Raw genomic sequence first — 26113 nt, 5'->3', positions numbered from 1 at the left:
GACTTTGTGACTTGAGTCAGGCTACACAGCTGCATCTTCAATTAAAGTAATTCATTGAGCAACCTTTTTTTTAGTCTTTTCAGTTGTGTGTTGACTACATTACAAACAAATGCCAAAGTAGCAGTAAGACAAAAACAGGACAAAACACAACAAATGATAATTCCTAGAATAAGTAACAACTTCTGCTACCATGTTTCCCAAGATCCAAACCAGCTGCCTGGCCAATAGGTCAGAGAAGTGTTGGATCTCAAAGGTTGGTTTTTTGGGTTTTCATATCAGCCATTAATTTAGTGATGTTTTCTGATTCATCTGGGTTATAGACATAAGACTCAATTTTTATGATAGCTCAGGCTTCCCCTTGGGCTGCAGTATATCTAAAGCCATATGGTTCCACAATACAGCTTTTCTCATAGGACCAACTTCATTGTTCAATAATGAGATACTTGTGTGGCTCTCATTTAGGGCCTTTTGGTGTGTGTAATTGGTTAGGGTCTCTACATGCCAGATGACATCCTCAATACCCAGTTGTGGCAGAAAGATGGAAACTAAATAATCTTAACAGTAGAATTCAGAACAATTCAATGAGATTGTAAATAAGGAAGATTTGCAGACTTTGAAAGGGTATGAACTATTAGACCTTATGCCCAGGCATAGCTCAAAGAATACTGTCCTAACCATCCTGAGAGTAACCATGGCCATGGATTGATGTCACACAGCCAATATAGTCCATTTGGAGCTAGCCAGTAAATACACAATGCCCATTCAGTGGCATGCCAATCAGTTATTTGTAATATAATGATGTGCATACAGTGTTCCTTAGTTTTCCATCCCATATTTCTAGTGGCAAAGGTGGTTTCATTATTGGGCCATGTATCTTCAGTTTGCTCCTTTTGTTCTCAACATAAGGGAGAAAGCTGATGAAGCTGACCAAAAGAGAGGGTTATGCCAGATAAAACAGTCCCAAATTTGTGTTGTATCATCCCCAATTCAAGTTGTCTCATTTTTCAGTTAACAACTTGATTTCAGTTGGGGCAGCACTAGCATTAAAGCTAACATACTGGCTTTAGGCCACACGCGGTGGCTCATGCCTGTAATCCCAGCACTTTGGGAGGCTGAGGCAGGCAGACAGCCTGAGGTCAGGAGTTCATGACCAGTTTGACCAACATGGTGAAACCCTGTCTCTACCAAAAATACAAAAATTAGCCAGGCATGGTGTGCATGTAATCCCCGCTACTCAGGAAGCTGAGGCAGGGGAATTGCTTGAACCAGGGAAGTGGAGGTTGCAGTGAGCCGAGATCACGCCACTGCACTCCAGCCTGGGCGACAGAGGGAGACTCCGTCTTAAAAAACAAAAACAAAAACGAAAAGCTAACATACTGGTTTTATCTACTGAAAAATCTCTTCCCATGCCCCTTGCTTTATAAAGTATTATCAATAGGCCAGTGATGTACGTTATCCTTAGTCATACTAAGTATTAAGCACTGATGATTGCTTTTGAGAAGCACGGATATATTTCTGGTCTTCTATTACGTCTTGTCCTTGGAAAGGCAATACCCACCATGGTTGACCAGATCCACTGGAAAGGTGCATGAGGCTACGTATCCAACAAATGTTTTCCTGTAATCTATCAGCATGGTCTTGAGCCCATTGCAAGAAGACATTTGCTTCATAGACAAGAGCTGGTGATAGCAACAACAAAACATAAGAACAAGGGATGAAAATAAATTTAGTGGGAACTTGCAAAGGATGATCTTCTCCATCTATTATGATTATCAATATTAAGAGTTCATTTAGATACAGGCCTGGTTCAGTGTCTTGGGAAAGCTGACTACCTCAGATGCTGTCTTTTTCTTGTCCTTGTTGGCTCTGGAGAATTTCAATTTTAGATCACTGGCTTGAGATGAAGTCCAAATTGACAAAGTGACTTTCTTTAAATGGGTGACGAGTATCCAAGAATTGATTCCTTTTAGTTTAGCAGCACAAGGGTTAGTTAGGTGCACTTGATAAGATCATTTCACCTTGGTTGGAGGGAGTCCTTTAAAAGATGCTGTTTCTGACTGGGCACAGTGGCTCACGCCGGTAATCCCAGCACTTGGTGAGGCTGAGGTGGATGGATCACTTAAGCCCAGGAGTTCGAGACCAGCCTGGGCAACATAGCGAAACCTCATCTCTATAAAAAATACAAAAAATTAGCCAGGCATGGTGGCATGTGCCTGTAGTTCCAGCTACTTTTAGGGAGCTGAGGCAGTAGAATCGCTTGAACTCAGGAGGTTGAGGCTGTAGTGAGCCTAGATTGTACCACTGCACTCCAGCCTGGGTGACAAAGTGAGATGCTTAAAAAAAATACATAAATAAAAAGCTGCTGTTTCCAATAGACAAAGACTCCTGGTTGAAGTCCTTGGTCCTTGGGTTCTTTGTCTTCCAGGAGCTCACAGTGGAAACTTTTACTCAATTACAGTTTTTAGTTAGCTGCCTTACAAGGCCATTACAATAAAAAATATATATATCCTTTTAATACAATAGATTCACAGTTTCCTGGAGTCAATTTCATAGGTCTGCCTGTTTCAAATGGAGACAGCTAGTATTTATCAAAAGGGATTGATCTTAGGCTAAGCAAAACCAATGGAAGAGCTTTTGGTGAAGGAATTTTAAAAGCCTCAGTTAATTTTGCCAATTTAGTTTTGATTATTCTGTTTGTGTGTTCCACTAACCCAGATTACTGGGGGCAATATGCATAATGGAAATGTTGGAGAATAGGTTAGATTTTATATATTGACTGGATTATTTGTCCGGTAAGATGAGTACCCCTGTTGCTATGAAATTCTAGAGAAAACTCCCCAATTTGAAATAATTTTCCCTAAGAATTTTACTTACTGCTAATACTGTTGCTCTTCTGCATAGAAATGCTTCTATCCAAGGAGAAAACATATAATTCATTACTAGAATATGTTTGTATCCTTGTGATGGTGGTAGCTGAATAAAATATAGTTGTCCTACCTTGAAGGGGCTTTCAGGTAGAAGAAAATGACTTTGATTGCTATGTAAAGGTTTCCCTGGATTATGTTTTGGGCAGATGTGGCAATGATTATATAACTAGATACCAATCCACAGTTGGGGAAGGCCTCCAATAATACTGTTTTCCCCAAATAATCATTTTATTAGGGCACCAATGAGTTAAATCATGTACATAAGTTCAGAAAGTTGACTGTAATTTGGTTGGAAGTATGGGTAGATCATTTGGTCCATACCATAGCCCAGTCTTGGAGGAGTATGTTTCCCCTTTTGTTTCCCAATTTTCTTGTTCTTTTTTGGAGCTTTATGTTGAGCTAATTTTATGTCAAAATCAAATGCTTTCTTAAAAGCTAAAAATGGGTTGATTTTCTTATTCAAATACACTTAGAGTAGCCCTTTTTACTATATTATCTGCTAAATGATGTACTTTACTTTCCGGAATGTCTGACTTTGAATGGCTTCAGATCTTGATAATGGCTAATGATTTGGGCAATAATATGGCTTCTAATAATTCTGAAACATGGTGTCCATTTTTAATGGACAGATCAGAAGAGGTTAAAAATCCTCTTTGTTTTCTGGGCATGATGGCTCACGCCTGTAATCCCAACACTTTGGGAGGCCGAGGCAATGAAACACAAGAGTTCCCTTGACAACTTTGTGAGACTCATGAAGGGGTGGCTTGTTTTCTCAGCCTGCAGCTCTGAGCCCTTCATGGGAGTAAGAGCATGCAGGTGAATGGATGCAGGAGCCAGGGCAAACGAATGCTGGTACCAACCGGCCACTTCTCTCCAGTGGGAGCAGGCCCTGTGCGGGCCCCACAGCAGGATCCAAGCGTGTTCATTGCTCTTTTAGCTCTGCCATCTGGGAGGGAGTGCCGGCAACCCCTAGAGCCCCAGAGGGCATGTCACTAGCTCAGTAGGCTTTTTGCCTCATTGTGAGGGGCAGCTGTCCTCTGCCAGTGAGGGCAAAGGGCCAGTGTGACAGCCTTTTTGGGTTCCTGCACCCAGTGTGTCCCAAGATCTTGTCCAGTGCCCAAGAGGAATGAGGTCACAGACTTGAAGGATGGTGAATGCAGATATTTTATTGAGCATAGAAAGTGGCTCTTAGTGGGCTGGGGAGCTGGAAAGGGGATGGAGTGGGAAAGTGGTCTTCCCCTGGAGTTCAGGCATCCTGACCAAACTCCTCTCCCACCATCCCCAGCTGAACTCCTCACTGACTGTAGTCTCTGATGTCCAGCTGCTTCTTCCACTCTCAATGTTCAGATGCTTCTCTCTTCTGTGTGTCTGCTAAGTTTGGGGTCTGGGGTTCTTAATGGACGCAGGATAGGGGGTGTGATGGGCTAAAAGGGAACATTCAGGTGGGAAAATGGGGATGTGAAGTTCTCATTTAGGGCTGCAGGTCCAGGCTTGAGGGTGAAACCCTTGCCAGGGACCCCACCCTTTTCTATCTAGTATTTCCCTGCCTCCTGTGCATATCAACAGAAGGATCACTTGAGCCCAGGAATTCAAGACCAGTCTGGGCAACATAGTGAGACCCTGTCTCAAAAAAAAATTATCTTTGTTTGCATACCACTCCAAAGTCATGAGCTACTCTGACAGCATATCTGCTGCCTGTATAAATATTTGCAGTTATTCCTTTTGTCCATGACAAGCTCTAACTAATGCTATTAACTCTGTTTATTGAGCTGAGGTTGCTTTTGGAAGATGAGAACTTTCTGTTTCCTCAGTTAAGATACGATAGCATAATATGGTTGGGTGCGGTGGCTCACACCTGTAATCCCATCACTTTGGGAGACTGAGGTGGGTGGATCACCTGAGGTCAGGAGTTTGAGACCAGCCTGGCTAACATGGTGAAAACCCATCTCTACTAAAAATACAAAAATTAACTGAGCGTAGTGGCAGGTGTCTGCAGTCCCAGCTACTCGGGAAGCTGAGGCAGGAGAATTGCTTGAACCAGGGAGGCGGAGGTTGCAGTGACTTGAGATTGTGCCACTGCACTCCAGTCTGGGAGATAGACCGAGACACTGTCTCAAAAAAAAAAAAAAAGATTATGCAATCCTGGGCCAGCCATGGTGGCTTGTGCCTGTATTCCCAGCACTTGGGGAGGCAGAGGTGAGGCAGGAAGATCATTTGAGCCCAGAGTTTCAGACCAGCCTGGGCACATGGTGAAACCCGTCTCTACAAAAATTCGCCAGGTATGGTGGTGCACACCTGTAGTCCCATTTACTCAGAAGGCTGAGGCAGGAGGATTGCTTAAGCCTGGGAGGTTGAGGCTGCAGTGAGCCGTGATTGCAGCCACTGCACTCCAGCCTGGGTGACAGAAGGAGACCCTGTCTCAAAAAACAAACAAACAAAAAAAACAAAGATTCTTTGTCAGTTTTCAAATAGTTTATCTCCCCTTTTTAGACTATCAGTCTCTTAATTGCCTATTATATTGTGGTAAATAGTTGTTAGCTAGACAACAGCAAATGTGCACTTTCAAAGGCATGATTGTTAGGTGAAAATTTACATCCCTAGGGCACAGAACTTAGATCTAAACACCATTATTTGCTGAAACAAAGAAGGCCATAGGTAAAGGGCCAGACAAGACAAGATTGCCAGGTAGTTTTAAACAGAGGTAAGGTTTCTTATGTAAACTTTAAGCCAATGTCTTCCCCATCATATTTCTTGTGGTTTAGATGCAGAGAGGGAGATATCCTTACATGTGGAGATTTTCTTTATAAATGCAGATCTCTTTCACAAAGAGTTTCTAAATAGCCAGCTAAATGCCAGAAAGTTGTATTTTGGAAACCAATCTAGTTAGATAGGTAGCCCTTTCAACTTAGCTTTTTTCTTGATTAGATTACTAACTTCAGGGTGGAGCCCTTAAATGAATAGGTCAAAGAAAGCATGCAGTTTATAGGACATATATTTAAATATGTGAAAATTAGACACAGCTGGAAGGCAGAACATGTAGATCCCCTCAAATCAAGGAACTCATTTTTACATTGAATCCTAGGTCTTCAAAACTAGGGAAATGCCACAGGATTGGACAGTGCAATGCTTCTACAGTGCCCCTTGCTGCAAGGACATTCCCCCAAGACTGGTGGGTAGCCCAACATTAATCAGCTACTCTGTGATCAGCCCATCCTCCATGGGAGTCTTATGCCTTAGTGGCAACTATTTCCATAGACCCTAAGGGTCAAAATCACTCTTTTCTTATCTATATGCAGGAAGAAATGAGTAGTCTCCTGCAGTAATAACCACTCATTGTAAATGCTGTCAGCTGCTCAGCTACCTCCGTAGCTGCAGTCCTCACCAGTGACTTTCAGCTATTGCATACTCAAAGGTCATGTTCTCTCATAGTACAAAATAATCCCTGGTATCCCCAAAAGCCAAAGAGACAAGGGGGAGAGAGCAACTTTTTAGACCTGAGAAAAACCTTCTGTGGGTCTAGGGACTCCACAAAGAAAGCAAAAGACCCCAAAAGGTGGGTGTGCGGTACCTTTTTCTATGTTCCTTAAGGGGTTTCAGGACCACTAGAAGTCTCCTCTAGATTTCTTCATTTGATATCAAAGATGACAAAAGGAAGGAGGAACAGAAGTAGAAGGAAATTGATAAATAAATCTTAGAGGAGCCAAATTGGGGGGATTTTATTTTTTCTTTTTTGAGATGGAGTCTTGTTCTGTCACCCAGGCTGGAGTGCAGTGGCGTGATCTCGGCTCCCTGCAACCTCCATCTCCTGGGCTCAAGCACTTCTCCTGCCTCAGCCTCCTGAGTAGCTGGGATTACAGGCATGTGCCAGCACACCCGGCTAATGTTTGTATTTTTAGTAGAGACAGGGTTTCACCATGTTGGTCAGGCTGCTGTTGAACTCCTAACCTTGTAATCCGCCCACCTTGGCCTCCCAAAGTGCTGGGATTACAGGCATGAGCTACCATGCCCTGCCTGGATTTTAAGCTTTTCAAAAGGCAAAAATCATATTACTCAAAATTATTACTACCAGATGTTGAAGAATAGCTATATTATTAATTGCTATTAGATTCTGTACAAATTTCTAACCTCTACCATTAGATTTTCTTATGGGAAGGATTAGAGTGTTACATGGGCTTGTACAAGGAATAATCAAGCCTCTTTTTATATAATCCAAAACTACAGATCTTACTCCCTTTAAGGCCTTCAATCTTAGAGGGTATTGCTTAAGGTTTGGGAAAGATTTTGATGGCTCTATCTGGATTTTGATTGGAGGAGCTAAGATAATTTTCCTGGTATCAGTGGAGAATTTTGACTACAACTAATCAGGCACTACTTTTAACAGTGCTTCTAGTTCTTTATTATTTAACAATTTAGTATCCTCTATGGCAATACAAATTGCAATTGAAAGGATCAGATTTGGAAAAATTTTTGTGTCTCACAATTTTGTTTTACCTTCTAATTCTAAATACACTTCCCCCTTTTGAGAAGAGATACGGATATTATATAATTTAAAATATTTATCCTTATCAAATGCATGGGGGCTGAGGGAACTAAGAGGAAAACATGTGTTCCCTCTAGGGAACCTAACTGAAAAACTATAGGTTGAGATTTATATGCTGTTATAGGAGTATTTGTTATACCCACATCTGTATTGGTTTTTGACTCCAAGGAATGAGACTTTGTAAGAAGGTGGGATTTATTATTGATAATGTAGCTCTGGTGTCATTAAGAGCTTGTGTTTGGGGCCAGGCACAGTGGCTCATGCCTGTAATCCCAGCACTTTGGGAGGCCAAGGTGGGTCGATCGCTTGAGTTCAAGAGTTTAAGACCAGCCTGGGCAACAAGGCAAAACCCTGTCTCTACAAAAAATACAAAAGGCAAAACCCTGTCTCTACAAAAAATACACCAGCCATGGTGGTGCACACCTGCAGTCCCAGCAACTCAGGAGGCTCAGGCTTGAGTTAGGGAGGTGGAGGTTGCAGTGAGCCAAGATTGCACTACTGCAATTCAGCCTGGGTGACAGAATGAGACCTTGTCTCAATACAAAACAAAACAAAACAAATAAAAACAAAAACAATGTAGGCCCTCGCTAACAATATTTTTCAAAAAACTTTTTTTTTTTAATTTTTAAAGAACTTGGTTTGTTTTCCACTTAAAATTATTTCAGTTACTCCTAAGGTATTAGTGAGGAGAAGAGGGAAGTTCCCTCTTTTGATTTCCTCAGGGCACTCCTATTCTTCCTTTTCTTTGGCCTGTTTTCATTCTTTCCATTTTAATTTTCTACAATCCTTTGTGAAATGTCCCGGCTTTTTTTTTTGCAGTCATTGCAGTGCAGGAGATTGGGTAGTTTTGGAGTTTAAAAAGGCTTTTTAGGGTTTATAATTGGTTGGACAGTTGTTTTAATTGTAAACTCATGACCTTACTTGCTTTCCTTCCCTGTTTAACTTCCCTTTCCTTTTCTTCCTTGGTTAGGGTATGGGACATATATTCAGCAAAATAAACTAGATAATGAGTTTGAAGGATAACTAACTGGTGCATTGTTTCTTTTTTATAATTGCTAATTCTTAATTTAATCCATTTATACAGTTTGAGTTACAAGGCCAGGCACTATGGCTCACATCTGTAATCCCAGCACTTTGGGAGGCCAAGGCGGGCAGATCACCTGAGGTCAGGAGTTCAAGACAAGCCTGGCCAACACAGTGAAACCTTGTCTCTACTAAAAATACAAAAAAAATTAGCCAGGCATGGTGGCGTGCCAGCTGTAGTCCCAGCTACTCAGGAGGCTGAGGCATGAGAATCACATGAATCCAAGAGGCAGAGGTTGTGGTGAGCCAAGATTGTGCCATTGCACACCAACCTGGGTGACAGAGTGAGACTCCGTCTCAACAACAAAAGTTTAAGTTTCAGAAAGTATCATTTTGGTGGTTAGCATAACTTTATTCAGATAGACCTGAATTTTTTTTAATGTTTTTTCCCCAAATCTTTCATAGTATGACATCAAAGGTTTGATATAGTTTGGATATTTGTCCCGTTCGAATTTCATGTTGAAATTTGATCCCCAATGTTGGAGGGACTTGGGAGATGTTTGGCTCATGGGGGCAGATCACTCATGAATGGCTTGGTGCCATCCTCACAGTGATGAATGAGTTCTCATTCTGAAGAGCTGATTGTTAAAAAGAGCCTGGCACTTCCCCTCAATTGCTTCCTCTCTTGCCATGTGATCTCTGCACACCAGCTCCCCTTCTCCTTCTGCCATGGGTGGAAGCAGCTGGAGGCCTTCACCAGAGGCAAATGTTGGCACCATGCTTCTTGTACAGTCTTCAGAACTGTGAACCAAATAAACCTCGTTTCTTATAAATTACCCAGCCTTAGGTATTCCTTTATAGCAACACAAAGACAGACTAAGACAAGGCTCATGAAAATTTTGTTGATGTTGTATTTTGTCCCAATCAACCACTTTTTGAAAAACTAAGGTGATAGCATCTAGTAAAGCTTTGGCAGTGTTGCAGGCCCATTCACAATCTGCTTCAAAATCTGTGGAAGTTCTCTAAAGGATTTCTCTAATGTGCCTTTGCTATCCTATTTGGCTTTATCAAAGATGAACGAATTGATATAAGTCAGAGAATCTGGGATTGAAAGTTTAAATGTTTAATTCAAATTCTCTAGCAAATCCAGTAGAATCCTGAAGAGGATCAGGAAATTATTTAATTATACCTTTAAGTTCTACCTTTGAGCGTGGTTGATAAAAGAAGTAGGTTGTCTTCTACTAGACACAGGGTATTCCCTAAATGGAGCCAGTACAGCAGGAGGAGGAGGAGGGGAAGGTAGTCTGATAGACAAGGAAGTTCTGACAATGAGGGACAAAGAGAAGAAGGAGCTGAAGGAGAAGAAGAAATGTCAGCAGGGTTTTTCAATTCAAAATTATTTTAGACAACTTTTTCATTTCCTCTTGCAAAGAAATGACTTTATCAAGCTTCTAAGTACCATTGAAAATAGCTCTCCCAGTTACTTTGTTTTATTTTAGAGCCAGCTTTTATTTTGGATTCAGGGAGTACCTGTTATATGGGTATACTGTGTGATGCTGAAGTTTGTGGGTGCAAATGATCCCATTACCCAGGTAGTGAGCATAGTACCCAATACGTAGTTTTTTAGCCCTTGCCCACCCCCAAATAGTTCCCAGTGTTAATTTTCCTCTTGTTAGGTTCATGTGTACCTGATGCTTAGCTCCCACTTATAAGTGAGAACATGAAGTATTTAGTTTTCTATTCCTGTGTTAATTCACTTAGGATAATGAGAGCTGGCTTTTTAAAAATTGAGTATGCGGAAAAACTAGTTTAGGTATTTCAAAGGCACCCCCATTTTGGCCACTGTAATTTGGGGTCATTGCAAATTATGCATGACCAATGTTCTAAATATTTACATGAAGGTGTGCCGTAAGTATTAAACATGAATCCAGCTTACGTTTCTAGTGGTGGATCTCTTCATCAGGAGGAATACTTGGTTTTAGATGCATGATTACCCAGACTTTAGATTTTCCTCTTGAATGACCAAACTTAGGTGGGAGATATTTTGGATTAAGTGTGCTGCCTGTGGGAATAGCCCCTCCAGGTGGCACCCTTGAGTTGGTTTTTCCTTTTTATGTGTTTTGGTGATCCCAAGAGGCTTGGGTGCTTAAGGCAGTAGGTGATCAGCTGTTATGTGTGCTCATTTAACTATGCAAGGTTCCCTTTATGGTTTTTGTTCGTTTGTTTTTAGACAGAGTCTTGCTGTGTCACCCAGGCTGGAGTGCAGTGATGTGATCACAGCTCACCGCAGCCTTGAATTCCTGGTCTCAAGTGATCCTCTCTTGTTTCAGCCTCCCAAGTAGCTGGGACTACAGGTGCACACCACCACACCTGGGTAATTTCTTATTTATTTTTTGTAGAGATGGAGTTTCACTCTATTGCCCAGGTTAATACTAAACTTCAGGGCTCAAGTGATCCTTCTGCCTTAGCCTCCCAAAGTGCTGGGATTGATACAGGCATGAGCCACTGTGCCTGGCTCTGTATGCTCTTCTTAAGTGATTTCCTGTAAGACTGTTTCATATCGTGAACAATGAGCTCCAACACTCCCACAAAGACCTCAGTAGCCTAAGGTGCCTTCCAGTTTGCAAGAACTGTGTCTTTCATCTTTGGGACTTATTTTGTCCTCATAAAGAGCCTTTTGTAATTTTAGTTACTCAAGAAGAAACTTTAGGCCAGGCACAGTGGCTCACACCTGTAATCTCAGCACTTTGGGAGGCTGAGACGGGTGGATTGCTTGAGCCTAGGAGTTTGAGATCAGACTGGACAATATGGCAAAACTCTGTCTTTACAAACAATACAAAAAATTAGCCAGGTGTGGGGGCGCACACTTGTAGTTCCACCTATTTGGGAGACTGAGGTGAGTGAATCATCTGGACCTGGAAAGTTGAGGCTTCAGTGAGCCATGATCACCGTTACTGCACTCCAGCCTGGGCAACAAAGGGAGATCCTGTCTCAAAAAAAAAAAAAAAAAAAAAAAAAAAAGAGGAAGAAGAATATTTATATTTGTCAGTTGTCAGTTGAACCGAGCTTCAGAATCTGGTTAGTTTTAAAATTACAAATTTTGCTTAAGTCACAAAGATTCATTTCCTCTTTTCAAAGATAAACTGTTTTCTCCCTGACCAAAGTTTCAAATGAGATAAAAAGTTATAGAAATTCTAATGAAGCCAGGCATGGTGGTTCACACCTATAATCCCAGCACTTTGGGAGGCTGAGGCAGGCAGATCACCTGAGGTCAGGAGTTTGAGACCAGCCTGGCCAACACAGTGAAACCCCGTCTCTACTAAAAATACAAATTTAGCTGGGCATGGTGGCACGCACCTGTAATCCCAGCTACTCCATAGGCCGAGGCAGGAGAATTGCTTGAACCCAGGAGGCGGAGGTTGCAGTAAGCCAAGATTGCACCACTGCACTCCAGCCTGGGCCACAAAGTGAGAATCTGTCTCAAAAAATAAGTGAAAGAAAAATAAATAAATTTAAAAATAATGTTTGAAACTCTACCAAGCTGGGAGGTTCAGACCCTGAGAGATGCCTTACCAGAGATTTCCGTTGACTCCAGCGAGATTGGGTGAATGAAAGTCATTTGTGTTGGTACCAGCATTCCGGTTGTCAGCAAAGTAACAGATATCACTGGAGGTCTGCTTTGAGTCCCTTCCTGGTGACCAAAATGTCAACCTTAAATAATGAGATTCAGAAAATATGATAAAGTATAGAGTTTATTTAAACACAAAGTATGGTCTGATCACTGTCCGTTTGTTTTTGTGGGCTGGTTGCTGAAGAGTCAGAGTTCTGTCTTCATGTATAGTCTGGTCATTGTCCATTTGTATATCCTCCAGTCCCTTGCTACTAAAAACAAATAAATAATGACAGCCACCTGGGAAACACAGACCCCAAACGCAAGGGAGCAAGTGTTCCAAAGTGGGGAAGTTGAGGTTGCATTTATATAGGCAGTTAACAGGGTTGTAACATTTTTCCATGCAAGGTCAGTCCATATGTTATATGTTATAGTTTGTTACATTTCAAGGAAGTATTAGTTACAGTTTGTTACATTTCAGGGAATACTGCTTTAACATTCAGTGAGCAGGGGTGATAATCTGAAGAGACCTTAAGCTGCAAGGCTTTTCCTAGTCACTTACAGGAAAAAGCAGAACTTGCGGCTGCATGCTACTGACTCAGGTCATGTAACCACATTCCTCTCAAGGCTCAAAATAATCTAAAATTCTGCCAGCTTTAAATTTGAATTATTCAGTTTCACACCATCATAGGCCTAAGTTCACATTTTATTCAAAACAACTTCAATGTAGTATAGATAAATTTTCATAACTCTTTGTAAGTTGATATGATTTATCTCTTTAATATTAACGAAATTTAGGAATTACCTCCTGATGTTTGCTGCATATATATACACACAGATTGATGGCAAATATTTTATTGCACTATTTAGTTCTATATTATACTATCAACATTACTGTTTTTCTAAAATAAAGCAGAATCTTTTCTTTGTTTTAAAATGATCTCAGTTCCCAAGGAAGAAATTACACCAATTTGAGTCTGAAATATCAAACATTGAAGAATATAGAATTTATTTTCTAAGCAGTGGAAAACCGTGTATCTAATGAAGCAAGTTGGTTCAGATGGGGTAGCTGGCAAACAGAACAAGAGCTATGTAGAGGTAGCCAGACTGAAACTTGATCTTGGTTGGAGTGGAACAAAATGCTCAAAATGCTCATAGTATTATTACAATTTTTTTTTTTTGAGTCAAGGTCTCACTTTGTCACCCAAGCTGAAGTGCAGTGGCACAATCATAGCTCACTGCAGCCTTGATCTACCAGGCTTAGGTGATCCTCCTGCCTCAGCACCCCCAAGTAACTGGGACTACAGGTCCGCATCACCATGCCCAGCTAATTTTTTTTTTGGTAGAGATGGAATTTCGCCATGGTGCCCAGGCTGGTCTTGAACTCTGAGCTTAAGGGATCTGCCCACCTTAGCCCCTGAAAGTGCTAAGATTATAGGAGTGAACCACCGTGCCCAGCCTAGCGTTAATTTTCTTTTTGCATGATTTTTACACTACTATGAAAATAAGCAAAGGCCACCCAAATGAGAATCAACAGAATTCATTTATTCAAATCATGCAATAACACGGAAGTCAGCCAATATCACTTTCATTGGGCCGACTCAAAAAGGAGTAGGCAAGTTTTAGAGTGAAAAAAAGATGTTAAAGCATGCTCTAATTGGAGGTTGTTGGCATGGGGAAGTTGAAGGCCAACTATCTAAAAGCAGAGCATCTAAGGGAATTAATTCAGGAAACATAGTTGGCTTTCTCTGGTTGGCCTTGAGTTGAAAGCATGTAGGAGTTGGGGCACAAAAATAGAGAAGCTGGCAGTCATTGATCCAATCCTCCCTGTCCTGGGGTGATTGCTGCCAAGATTGTAATTTGGATTTCCAGGCTGGTTGCTGAAGAGATTGTAGGTCAGAGTTCTGTCTTCATGTATGGTCTGGTCATTGTCCATTTATATGTCCTCTAATATCTCACTACTGAAGAACAAATAAAAATGATTTGTGTTTTATAATTTAATGGAAGAATATATTCATGTAGTTTTGAGAGATTTAAAATTCTAATAGTTACAGAAATCTTCCCAGATGGAAATAATATTTCATGTCTGGGAATATAAGATGAATTATGTTAATACTGTAAGGTATCTTTGCAAAGTTCTTGTTATACAGGTAGAAGTGGATTCTGGACCTCAAAGATATATCAGTTATAATAAATAATACGTACTTATGGGGTCTTTTGAGAAATTATAACCTGATTTGGACTACCTCAGAAAGATTGGGCATTTTCTCCATGACTTATTGGATAATTGGGACTTTTAAAGATGTAAGAAAGAAAGTTACTAGTATATCACCATTGGAAAGTCCTCACATTGCAATTTTCTATAGAGAAAATTGGTTGGCAGTGATGAAGATTATATTTAAGTTTCTACAGTTTTTTAAATTAAATTTTTATTTTGAGAAATTTTCAAATACAAGTATTTTATATAAAAATTATACAGCATCAATAGATAAAGCTGAAGTATCGTTTATCCTCTCCCCTCCTGCCCCATTTTCTATCCCCTTTCTTCCTGTAAGAGGCAACCTCTCATGAATTTGGTGTATGTCCTTTTAACTCATAAAATCATTATTTCTAAAAACAATGTAATTGCCCTTACTTGACTAATTATAAACACAAATGTGGAAGGTTTGAAAGACTTACTTTCTAGATTCTTTTAGATTAGTGAATTATGATAATAAGCCTGAAAAACATAACATTATTCACCAAGTAATTCAACCAAGTAACATATATTCTATGTCAAATAGCATATTGTCTTTGTATTGGTATTAATAGATCTAATTAGTGGCAGGCATCTAGGTCTCTCAAGGAAGGAAGAAGGAGAATTTTGGGAAAAGAACCAATGAAAGAAAGCACAGATTGACACTTTGTGAAATGTGTAAAAGTGAGTCAGAGAGTTTCCTCTTGATCTTGACTGAAAGTATAGCTAGGTCTCAAGTTTGCTTTGATCTTTTTTTGCCTGGCCCCTACAGAAGCAATGCTTTTTCTTTGTTTCAAAATGAATGGGCAAATATATATACTATACTTGTCAATCTCAGTGTTTTAAGTATTGCCAATTTGACACCAGTGTGGCAAAACAAAGTTCAGTTTGTTAAAAGTTTAATTTATTCTCCAAATATAAGTTGCTTCTGTTTTATAAATACCTACATAAAAAGCTTAAGTCCCAGCAATAATTTAATAGAATCCTATGCATCTTGTTTTAAATACTCCTATGATTCACGGACAATCACAGTCTATGAACAAAAACCTATATTTAGTAACTATTTGAAAGGTACTGTAATTAAGTCTGTTTTAGTTCTAATCATTACTAACATTGTGGATAATGCAGGAAAGGGGAAAAATACAGCTCATCAAAGAAGAGACCCATGAGATGGATATAGCTAGTTTAATCATAGTAAAAAAAATCCCAAGGATGTTGACACATCTGTACTATCATTAATGAGAGATATAGTACAGAGACTTCGTCTGAAAAGGATGACTTCATGGAGTATCAATGACTTTACATCTCTTCAAAGGATAAAAAGAGTTTATGTTTTTCTGGTGTCTGAATGTTTTATCTTGTTACGTTGACTGCATAATGAGTACTATGGTTTGTGATTTAAACGTATTATGAACGTAATTTTTTCTTTGCATCTAAAATTTTGTTTTTGGCTTAAGGAGGAACCTAAAATGCTATTCATTCACTGGTAGTATATCTGTGATTTTAGCATGTTCTATAAAATTTCATCTCCAAGGATAAAAATTTTCTTATATTTGTACATAAGTAAAACTTTTATGATCTTGATTAATTTTTAAAGGAGTTATACTTTTGTTATCCTTAACTTTTAAATTGGATTTTAGAGTATTTTCTTTGTGTTAATAGGCAGAAGACTATAGCCTTAATTTTATCAGTAGATTAGGAAGCATTTTCCTGTATTTAATATCTATATTGCTTTCAGTTTTTGGCTTTCTTGAAGGTAACCAAAATGTCAATTACTAGGGAATTCTGCAACCCAAGAGTGGTATTTTGAAATCTGCTATAATGACATAAAGATGTATTTTTTGATATTTTTATAGGAAATGGAAATAGTGGCAAACTAAAAATACTTGTTTATGGCTACTTGTTATTTCTGATCCTCTTCCTGAAATGTAAGGAATTAAAACTTAAACATTTTATTTATGGAGTGGTAAATTAGAAACTGATAGTAAATCAGAAGACTGAAGATAATTAAAACATTATAATATTGGGAAAGTAGCTAAAGAAGACCTTGGAAAATTATTATTAGATGTCTTCAGGAAGTGGTTGTATAAAATATACCTGTGAGATGACAAATGTGCATGTTGAATTAAATAGTTACTTATTATTTCTAAAATCTATGGCATTTGAATTTAAGATGATGTTTCAAATATACATAAAATGTTTTGTTTTAAGATTTTACACTGTAACAAAACTATTTGCATAGCCAACACATGTAGCCTTGGTACCTCATTAGGTAAAGTGGAGTTTTTCCCTCATTGTTAATGAAAAGGATAAGTTTCCCTAGAAAAGAGCAAAAAGGAAAATAAGATACTGCTTTTAAAATTATCTTATTTAATTCCTATTTTTCAGAGGATAGCTGGCTCACATATTATGTTTCTAAATTTATCAGTTCCCTGCCAAAGAAGCAAATACATCTTTACAGTGATTTATAGGTTGCTAGGAGTTTTCTGGTCCATATTTACAAAAAAACCCTCAATTTCTAAACAAATTGTATTCTAAAAGTTTGTTTTAAAATGTATTTTAGAATTTTTGATATATTTTTTCCACAGAAAGAATTATAAATGGTAGGTTCCTAGGCAAGTCCACAAAAGTATTTTTAACCCATAAAGTAGTGAGGAATAAAGATTTGTTTCAAAGATTTTTATATTGAATTTAATGCTGGCAATTTAAGGAAAGTAGGTAATTTAGATCACAGGATTGGGAAACTTGTATGGAAATTCTAAAGAGGACTTCTGGATACATTAAAATTGGCTTCAGAAACTACTTCTAATTTTTTGTCAAAACTCCCCACTATCTTTTGCAAATGCACTACTGTTCTTGGGATTAATAGCTCACAAATGGAACAATGAGAGAAATTTTCTTTGAGTGGTTAGGTACAGCTGAAAGAGGGATTATGGTAAGAGGATCCATAAATAATAAGAATTTGATAATGTGAGTTATATCTCAGTGAAGCTGTTATTTAAAAAGTAAAAAATATTATAAGCTATGGTTCTGTTTAAAAAGAAAAAAAGTAAAAAATAAAAATAAGAAAATAAAAAATAAAAGCGTGAAAGGGGAAATAGCTTCTTGTGACTAAACTTCCAAATAACAAAAGAGTGGCTTTGCATTACTTACTTGTTTGTATTTGTTATGATAAATGTCAAGTAAGCCATTAGTTTACTAAATTCAGTAAAAAACCTTAATCTAACAACTAGAGAAAGAAACAAATGGCAAATATAGAGCAGATGATCTTTTTTTTGTTTTTTCTTTTTGTGAGACGAAGTTTTGCTCTTGTTGCCCAAGCTGGAGTGCAGTGGCGCGATCTCGGTTCACTGCAACCTCTTCCTCCTGGGTTCAAGCGATTCTCCTGCCTCAGCCTCCCGAGTAGCTGGGATTACAGGCACGTGCCATCACACCTGGCTAATTTTTTGTATTTTTAGTAGAAATGGGGTTTCACCATGTTAGCCAGGCTGGTCTTGAACTCCTGACCTCAGGTGATCCGCCCACCTCGGCCTCCCAAAGTGCTGGAATTACAGGTGTGAGCCACCACGCCTAACCGGAATAGATGATCATTTAAAAGCTAAGAATATTTTATGAATTGGAAGATTAGTTTAGAGTATTATAAAATATAGCCTAGAAAATTATGAAGAAAACTAACTTTTGCTGGCCAGGTGCAGTGGCTCACGCCTCTAATCCCAGCACTTTGGGAGGCTGAGGTGGGTGGATCACCTGAGGTGGGGAGTTTGAGACCAGCCTGACCAACATGGAGAAACCCAATCTCTACTAAAAATACAAGATTAGCCGGGTGTGGTGGCTCATGCCTGTAGTCTCAGCTACTCGGAAGACTGAGGCAGGAGAATTGCTTGAACCCGGGAGGCGGACACTCCAGCCTGGGCAACAAGAGTGAAACTGTATCTCTAAAAAAAAAAAAAAAGAAAAGAAAACTAACTTTTGCTCTTCTAAAAGATATGCCAAACTTCAATGATTTTATTTTCCTCACCTTGCCACTTATTTTTCCTCTTTTTGTCATTCAGGACTTTTGCTAGAGATGACAGTAGGATGTCTCTGCAATAATCCAGACACTGGAATTTGGCAGTTAGGAGGCATTTTAGTCTTTAGACTACTCAATTTACTCTATATTGAATAGAATTTTTAGTGAAGGATCTTAATCTCATATTCTGTTTCACAAAATGTACATCACAGCGTTTGCTCACAGAATTAGGAACACATTATTTTTAATAACTTTGAAGCAAAAGGCTACTTGTAGTGCGTCATTATCTCCACATACATATATATGTAATATTTATAATATTTTATGTATATAAAAGACATGGTCTCACTATGTTTCCAGACTGAACTTGATCAAACTCCTGGACTCAAGCAATCCTACTACTTCGGCTTCTAGAGTAGCTTGAACTACAGGTATGTACCACTGTGCTTGGCTAATTGTTTACTCTGTATTTTTCCCCATGAAGTTAAAACCTAAAATGAGGATATCATTTAGCAACAAAAGATCAGGTGCTGAGATTTACTTTTAAAATATTTTGGCTTCAACTTTATTCCCACACACATTTCCAGAACCCTTGGGCTTTGTAGGAGTAGCAAAACTCCACTTCCATCCTTTTAGGGTCCCAGCTGAGTCTGATAATTAAATTGACATAAGACATAAGACATTAACTGGAGAAAAACATACAAATGTACTTAATACAAATTTTACATGGCATGGGAGCCCTCGTAAGGAAGTGAAGACCCAAAGAAGCAGTTAGAGTCAATCACTGGTATACTGAATTGTACAAAATAGTAGCTGTGAAAAAGCAGCTAAATTGTGTGGGGAGGCTTAAAAGATAAGAGTTATTTTAACAAGGTCTGTACAGAATTCTTTTGGTCTCAACTTCATCCTAGAGGATAAGGATATTTTATTCCTTTTGGTATAGGAAGGGTGTCTTTCACATGGAATTTCATCTCCTGCTTTTAAGAAACAGAAAAGAGGCTAGAAGGATCTTTTTGCACCTGCTGCTTTTCAAGTGCATTTAATTCAAAATAGTCAATATGTCAGAGTGGTATGTTTTTAACTCCTTCAGCTTAAATGGAAGATTCATGTTTTCTTGAAACAATTGGGAATATGAAGTTTCCCGCAGAATTCTACAAAGATGTATAAACATATGAACTTTATCAGAATAGGGCAGTGAGAGTCTGAAACAATCTTTCAGGGAAAATCTGACGATATCTCCTGAACATGTATGTAATCTTTTGGCTAGACTCACAGACTTCTTAAAAAGTATGATGGTAAGGAGAAAAATTTTTCTTCTGATTCTGTTGTAAAAGAGTTTGTTTGTTTGTTTGTTCGTTTTCTTTTGAGAGAGGATCTTCCTCTGTCACCCAGGCTGGAGTGCAGTGGCACGATCTCGGCTCACTGCAGCCTTGACATCCAGGGCTCAAGTGATCATCCCACCTCAGTCTCTTGAGTAGCTGGGACCACAGGCACATGCCACCACTCCTGGCTAATTTTTTTTGGTATATTTTGTAGAGATGGGGTTTTGCCATATTGCCCAGGCTGGTCTCAAACTCCTGAGCTTAAGCAATTTTTTTTTTTTAAGCTGGTGATGGTTCACAACTTGTGATACCTAAGTTTGTGTATATATCAATAATGTATATAAACAACATGCAATATTCATTTCCTATATATTTTATTCTATGTTAAGTTTTTTGGAGGTAACTTTGTCTACTCAGCAAGTAGAGTGTTACACAGCAAGTAAAGTCATTATTGTTTCGTTTAGTTTAGTCTTGCTTTGTTTTTGTAATCCTAATTAAGGATAATATTCACTTCCTATCCAGAGATGATACCAATCCTTTTTATTCTGCTTTTCACTTTCCCGTTTCCTTCTTTTTCTTTCTCTTTTAAAACTTACACAGTCATACATGAAAACCCTGTCATTGCAAAAACTTCCAAATACAGAAGGCTGGGCGCAGTGGCTCATCCCTGTCATCTCAGCACTTTGGAGGCCGAGGCAGGTGGATCGCCTTGAGCTCAGGAGTTTGAGACCAGTCCAGGCAACATGGCAAAATCCTGTCTCTATAAAAAATACAAAAATTGGCCAGGTGCGGTGGCTCACACCTGTAATCCCAGCACTTTGGAAGGCTGAGATGAGTGGATCACAAGGTCAGGGGTTCAAGACCAACCTGGCCAAGATGGTGAAACCCTGTCTCTACTAAAAATACAAAAAATTAGCTGGGCATGGTGGCGAGTGCCTGTAATCCCAGCCGCTTGGGAGGCTGAGGCAGAAAATTGCCTGAACCCGGGAGGTGGAAGTTGCAGTGAGCCAAGATCGCGACACTGCACTCCAGCCTGGTGACAGAGTGAGACTCCATCTCAAAAACAAACAAAAAAAGAAAAATTAGCCAGGCATGATAGTGTGCACCTATAGTCTAGTCTTAGCTACTCAGGAGGCTGAGGTGGGAGGGTGACTTGAGCCCAGAGACGGAGGTTGCAGTGAGCTGAGATTGTGCCACTGCATTCCAGCCTGGGTGACAGAGCCAGACCCTGTCTCAAAAAAGAAAAGGAAAGAAAAGAAAAGAAATATAGGCCAGGCATGGTGGCTCATGCTTGTAATCCCAGTACTTTGGAAGACTGAGGCAGTTGGATGACTTTAGCCCCAGGAGTTTGAGACCAGCCTGGGCAAAATAGTGAAACACTGTCCCTACAAAAAATAAAAAATTAGCTGGGCTTGGTGGCCTGTGCCTGTAGTCCCAGCTACTTGGGAGGCTGAGGTGGAAGGATCACCCGATCCCAGGGAGGTTGAGCCTGCAGTGAGCCATTATCATGTCACTGCACTATGGCCAGAGTGACACAGTGAGACTCAGTCTCAAAGCAAAAAAAAGAAAAGAAAGAATTATAATAAAAAGCAGTGTTACCTTTTTCCTTTCCTCTTCTATCTTATTCCCCTCTCCAGAAATCACTACTTTGATATGTTTCATTCAAAATCTTTTTCTGTTTATTTACATACTATTTCCATATAAAGAAACATGGTTTGCAGGGGTTTTTCCTCCTTTTATATAAGTGGGGTCATACTGTCTATATTTTCAGCAACTTGCATTTTTTTTTTTTTTTTTTTTTGAAGACGACGTTTTGCACTTGTCGCCCAGGCTGGAGTGCAGTGGTGCGATCTTGGCTCACTGCAACTCCTGCCTTCTGGGTTCAAATGATTCTTCTGCCTCAGCCTCTCGAGTAGCCAGGATTACAAGTGCATGCCACCACGCCTGGCTGATTTTTGTATTTTTAGTAGAGACAGGGTTTCACCATGTTGGCCAGGCTGGTCTCAAACTCCTGACCTCAAGTGATCCGCCCGCCTCAGCCTCCCAAAGTGCTGGGATTACAGGTGTGAGCCACTGAGCCTGGCCTGCATTGTTTTTCAGTTAATGAAATGTGGAGGTCTTTCCATAGCAATACTGCTATTTAACTATAATAACCACTTCATAATGTTCCACAGAGGTTTATTTAACCATACTGAACTGATGGACAGTTAAGGTTTTCTGTTTGTCATCACAATTCTCAGATTTTCTCCTCTCCTATCTATTTTTTCTCTTTTTCTGTTTTATTCTGTTCTTTCTGAGATTTCCTCAACTTTGTCCTCTTAAGATTTCCGTTTTTGTTATTTTTATTCTTTATTTTTGAAATGGAGTTTCACTGTTGTCACCCAGGCTGGAGTGCATTGGTGTGATCTCGGCTCACTGCAACCTCCACCTCACGGGTTCAAGCAATTCTTCTGCCTCAGCCTCCCCAAGTAGCTGGGATTACAGGTGCCGGCCACCATGCCCAGCTAATTTTTTTGTATTTTTAGTTGATACAGGGTTTCACCATGTTGGCCAGGGCTGGTCTTGAACTCGTGATCTCAGGTGATCCACCTGCCTTGGCCTCCCAAAGTGCTGGGATTACAGGAATGAGCCACTGTGCCCGGCCTGTTATTACATTTTTAATTTATAAAAGTTTTTCTTTGTGTGCTGAATTTTTTTAAAAATTTTGTTTGTTACAGATATCTCTTAGAAATAATTTTTTTCCTAATGTTTTCTTTTGCCTGCATAGTTTCTTTCTACCAGATTGCTTTCTTTTCTTTTGATAATTTTCGTCTCTATTTTCCAAATAACAGGCTTTCTTTAGGTATCTGGTAATTCTTAGCTGCCTGTTCTTAAGTAAGAATAGGTTAATAAAAGCCGATTGGGAAGCCATGTACTTCATGGATGGGGCTTGTAGATTTTCAGTTTTACTGTAGGATGACCTGCTTAGAACACATTTGTTAGAGAACCTTCTGGCTTCAACCCGAATTTACCAAAAAAAAAGTTTTCCAATCTACTGGGCTCAATAGAGTGGGGGAAGAGGGCTTCTGATCTTAGAATTCAGCATTCACCTATGCATAAGGTCACTTAGTCTCCTTGTTTTTCAGAATGACACCTGCATCCTCTACTGTACCTGGTGTCCTCTAATCAAGAGATGCCCTGTTTTATCCTCTCCAGGGAATAAGCTGCAGACTTCTGCTATGATTGATTGGTTAGGGAGAGATGCTCACCTGGAGATGTGGAATGGAGGAAGGAAATCTAAGGATCTAACAGCTTCTTAAATATCTTTCATCCAATTTTTCTTATTTTATCCATTCCACTCCCCACTTACCCCCAGTTCTACAGGTCCATAGTCTTGCCAATTCTTATGCCTTTAGAAAATTCTGTGGTATATATTGCTTTCCTCACTGCCAGTTTAGAACTTGGCTCACTCAGCTTTCCTCACTGCCAGTTTAAGACTTGGCTCTCTTTGGTCTGCTAAGTCAGTTACCACTCTGTCATCTACTTTCTGATTTACAAAAATCTGTTGCTTTTTTTCTTCTTCTCCTTTCCTCCTCATCCTTTGGGATTATGTATTTTAAAATTTGCCTTAATTTTTGTTTTAGTAGGGTTTCTGAAAGGAGTACATTGAATGTACATATTAAATCTGCCCTCTTACCCTGGGAGTCTCTTATGTTATTTCTTTGATAGAGAGGCTGCAATACATAGTAGTTGAGAGTATGAGTTATAGCACCAGACTGCTTGGGTTTGACCTCTGACTCTGCCGCTTACTAGCTATTAGATTAACCTCTATATTCCTATTTTCCTCATCTGTAACATGGGGGATAATACCTACTTTGTTGGGTGACCAGATAATTAATTAATTAGTTAATTAAAATTAACTTATGTAAAGGACTTAGAGCAATGCCTTACACATAGTATACCCTTAATGAATATTCATTATTAATATTATCTTCCCTCTCTTTTCTCTGTCTTATTTTCCTAGAACTCCTGTTAGTAAAATATTAATCTCCTTAGATTTTCCTTGAAGTATCTTATTTTTCTTTCATATTTTTCATCTCATGTGTAGTTATACTTTCTTGGGAATTCTTGTAACCTCTGCTTAATGTCTCATTTTAACAATATTATTTTATTTATTTATTTATTTTGTGACGGAGTCTTGCTCTGTCACCCGGGCTCGAGTGCAATGGCATGATCTCAGCTCACTACAACCTCTGGCTCCCAGGTTCAAGCAATTCTCTTGCCTCAGCCTCCTGAGTAGTTGGGAATAAAGGCACGTGCCACCACGCCTGGCTAATTTTTGTATTTTTAGTACAGACGGAGTTTCACCATTTTGGCCAGGCTGGTCTCACACTCCTGACCTCAGGTGATCTGCCCGCCTCGGCCTCCCAAAGTGTTGGGATTATAGGCGTGAGCCACTGCACCCAGCCGACAATCTTATTTTAAATATCAAATAGCTCTTTTGACATCTGATTTTAATCTTTCATGTTAAAGGATTTTCTCACATGTCGGATGACCTTTGGTAGTTTGTGCATATTTATTTTAAATAGATTAAAAGCTCTTTAGGGCCGGGCGCGGTGGCTCAAGCCTGTAATAGGCCGAGATCGAGACCACAGTGAAACCCCGTCTCTACTAAAAATACAAAAAAAAAAAATTAGCCGGGCGCGGTGGCGGGCGCCTGTAAGCTACTCAGGAGGCTGAGGCAGGAGAATGGCGGGAACCCGGGAGGCGGAGCTTTAGGAATCGCGCCACTGCACTCCAGCCTGGGCAACAGCGTGAGACTCCGTCTCAAAAAAAAAAAAAAAAAAAAAAAAAAAAAAAAAAAAAAGCTCTTTAGGAATAAAACTAATTGTGGAGTAAGTAAGGAATAAGCCTTACTTTTGGGTGTTAGGATGGACATTATTATTATTATGAAGAGGATCTTTTCTCTCAGATTGTGCAGTGCCTCCAAAAAGACTTACAATTTCTGGCCTGGGCAATAAAGTGCAAGTGTTTTGGGTCATTGGTGGGGTGGAGTGGGAGAGTGGGTAGGGGAATTAAGCCCCACGCCTTGGTATTTAAAGAAATCCCTTTGTTTTCTATCTATCTGTCCTACGTCTACTCTCTATTCTGCCTAGTGTCCTCAAGTCTGCAACATGCCTCTTCAATTTCTCTAGAGGATAAACTGCCATTCTCCAACCAAGTCAGGGGTGTGTACACTTAGCTGCTGGCATTCTACACATGGGAGTAGGGAGGAGAATCAACTGTTCACATACACAGACTCTTATCTTGGTTTTTCACTTTGTGCTTCCTCTTCACACACTTGGTACTTCCAAGGTCAGAGGCTTTCCTAGATTCTTTGGGGACAAATTGGCTTTCTTCTCACCAGTGTCCCCCTTTGTAATTTCCTGAGATTATAGCTTCCTCCACTGTAATAAGTCAGATACCACTCCTCCATTTGTTCTCCCTTTCCCAAAAATATGTTATCCACTGTAAAACATGCTATGTACTCTATCTTCTGTTTGATTGTTCTTGAGAATTTAAACCTTTTAAATTATGTTGCATCATTTTATTAGGGGAGTGGAGAAACACATATGCTTGATCTTCCTTTTCTTTTTGACAGAAGTCATCAGATGAATGTTACTTTAAAATATTATTGCATTTAACTATACTATTTAATTATATAAGGAGCTGTCTTTCCCTAGTACGCCTGGAAAAAGTAGGCCAGATTTGTTCATATAGATGTAGAGTCTGGCTGCCATGACCACACCCTCCTCTTTATAACAAGCCAAGTGGTAGTGAACAAACTCAGGTCACAGGATCCTGTGGAAAGAGTTTGAATTCCCACAGCCAGGGCAGGTTCCTCTACCTATGGTTAATGTTCTAGAGCTTGACTTTCCCCATCTCTGCTAGAAACAGACTTTACTCAGCCACAATTCCATTTTTTTTTATTTCCTCTTTTGCCTTTACTAGCTTCAATTACTGGCATTAATTGAGGATTCCTCTTTTCTGACACACAAGAAAGATAAGGTCCATTTGGTACACTCTAAACATCCATACAGTGGAATATTACTAAGCAATTAAAAAGAACAAATGATGCATGCTTCAACATCTATGAACTTCAAAAACATTATGCTAAGTGAAAGAGCCACATGCAAAAGATTACATATGAAAGGTTCAGAACGAGCATATCTATAGAGATAGAAAGCAAGTTAGTAGTTGCCTGAGGCTGGGATGCCTAGTGGTGGGGAGGCTGTGCATGTGTGGGGGCAAAGGGTATATGGGAACGCTCTGTACTTCTCCTTCAATTTTGCTGTGAACCTAAAACTGCTCTTAAAAAGTCTATTAAAAATATATTTTTAAATGTCCTCAAATAGGAATTACACTTTAAATTATAAAAATATTACCACTGCATATATAAAGCTCTGTGCATCCTAGGTAGCAAATTT

General features: G+C 39.4%; 1 protein-coding gene and 1 long non-coding RNA gene across 2 annotated transcripts in view; both read left to right on the top strand.

Moving 5' to 3' along the window:
* Window positions 1-24246, top strand: part of LOC126939449 (uncharacterized) — a 76711-nt gene extending 52465 nt beyond the window's left edge. Inside the window, exon 5 of the long non-coding RNA XR_007720392.1 lies at window positions 18706-24246. This is a non-coding gene — a long non-coding RNA (uncharacterized LOC126939449). The remainder of the gene's footprint in view (window positions 1-18705) is intronic.
* PPM1E (protein phosphatase, Mg2+/Mn2+ dependent 1E) overlaps window positions 1-26113 on the top strand; it is a 229710-nt gene that overhangs the window by 105628 nt on the left and 97969 nt on the right. The gene's annotated exons all lie outside the window — the stretch shown is intronic.

Source organism: Macaca thibetana, chromosome 16 (genome assembly GCF_024542745.1).
Source record: "Macaca thibetana thibetana isolate TM-01 chromosome 16, ASM2454274v1, whole genome shotgun sequence".
In the NCBI taxonomy this organism is placed as follows: Eukaryota; Metazoa; Chordata; class Mammalia; order Primates; family Cercopithecidae; genus Macaca; species Macaca thibetana.
This window is presented reverse-complemented; position numbering and strand designations above follow the sequence as displayed.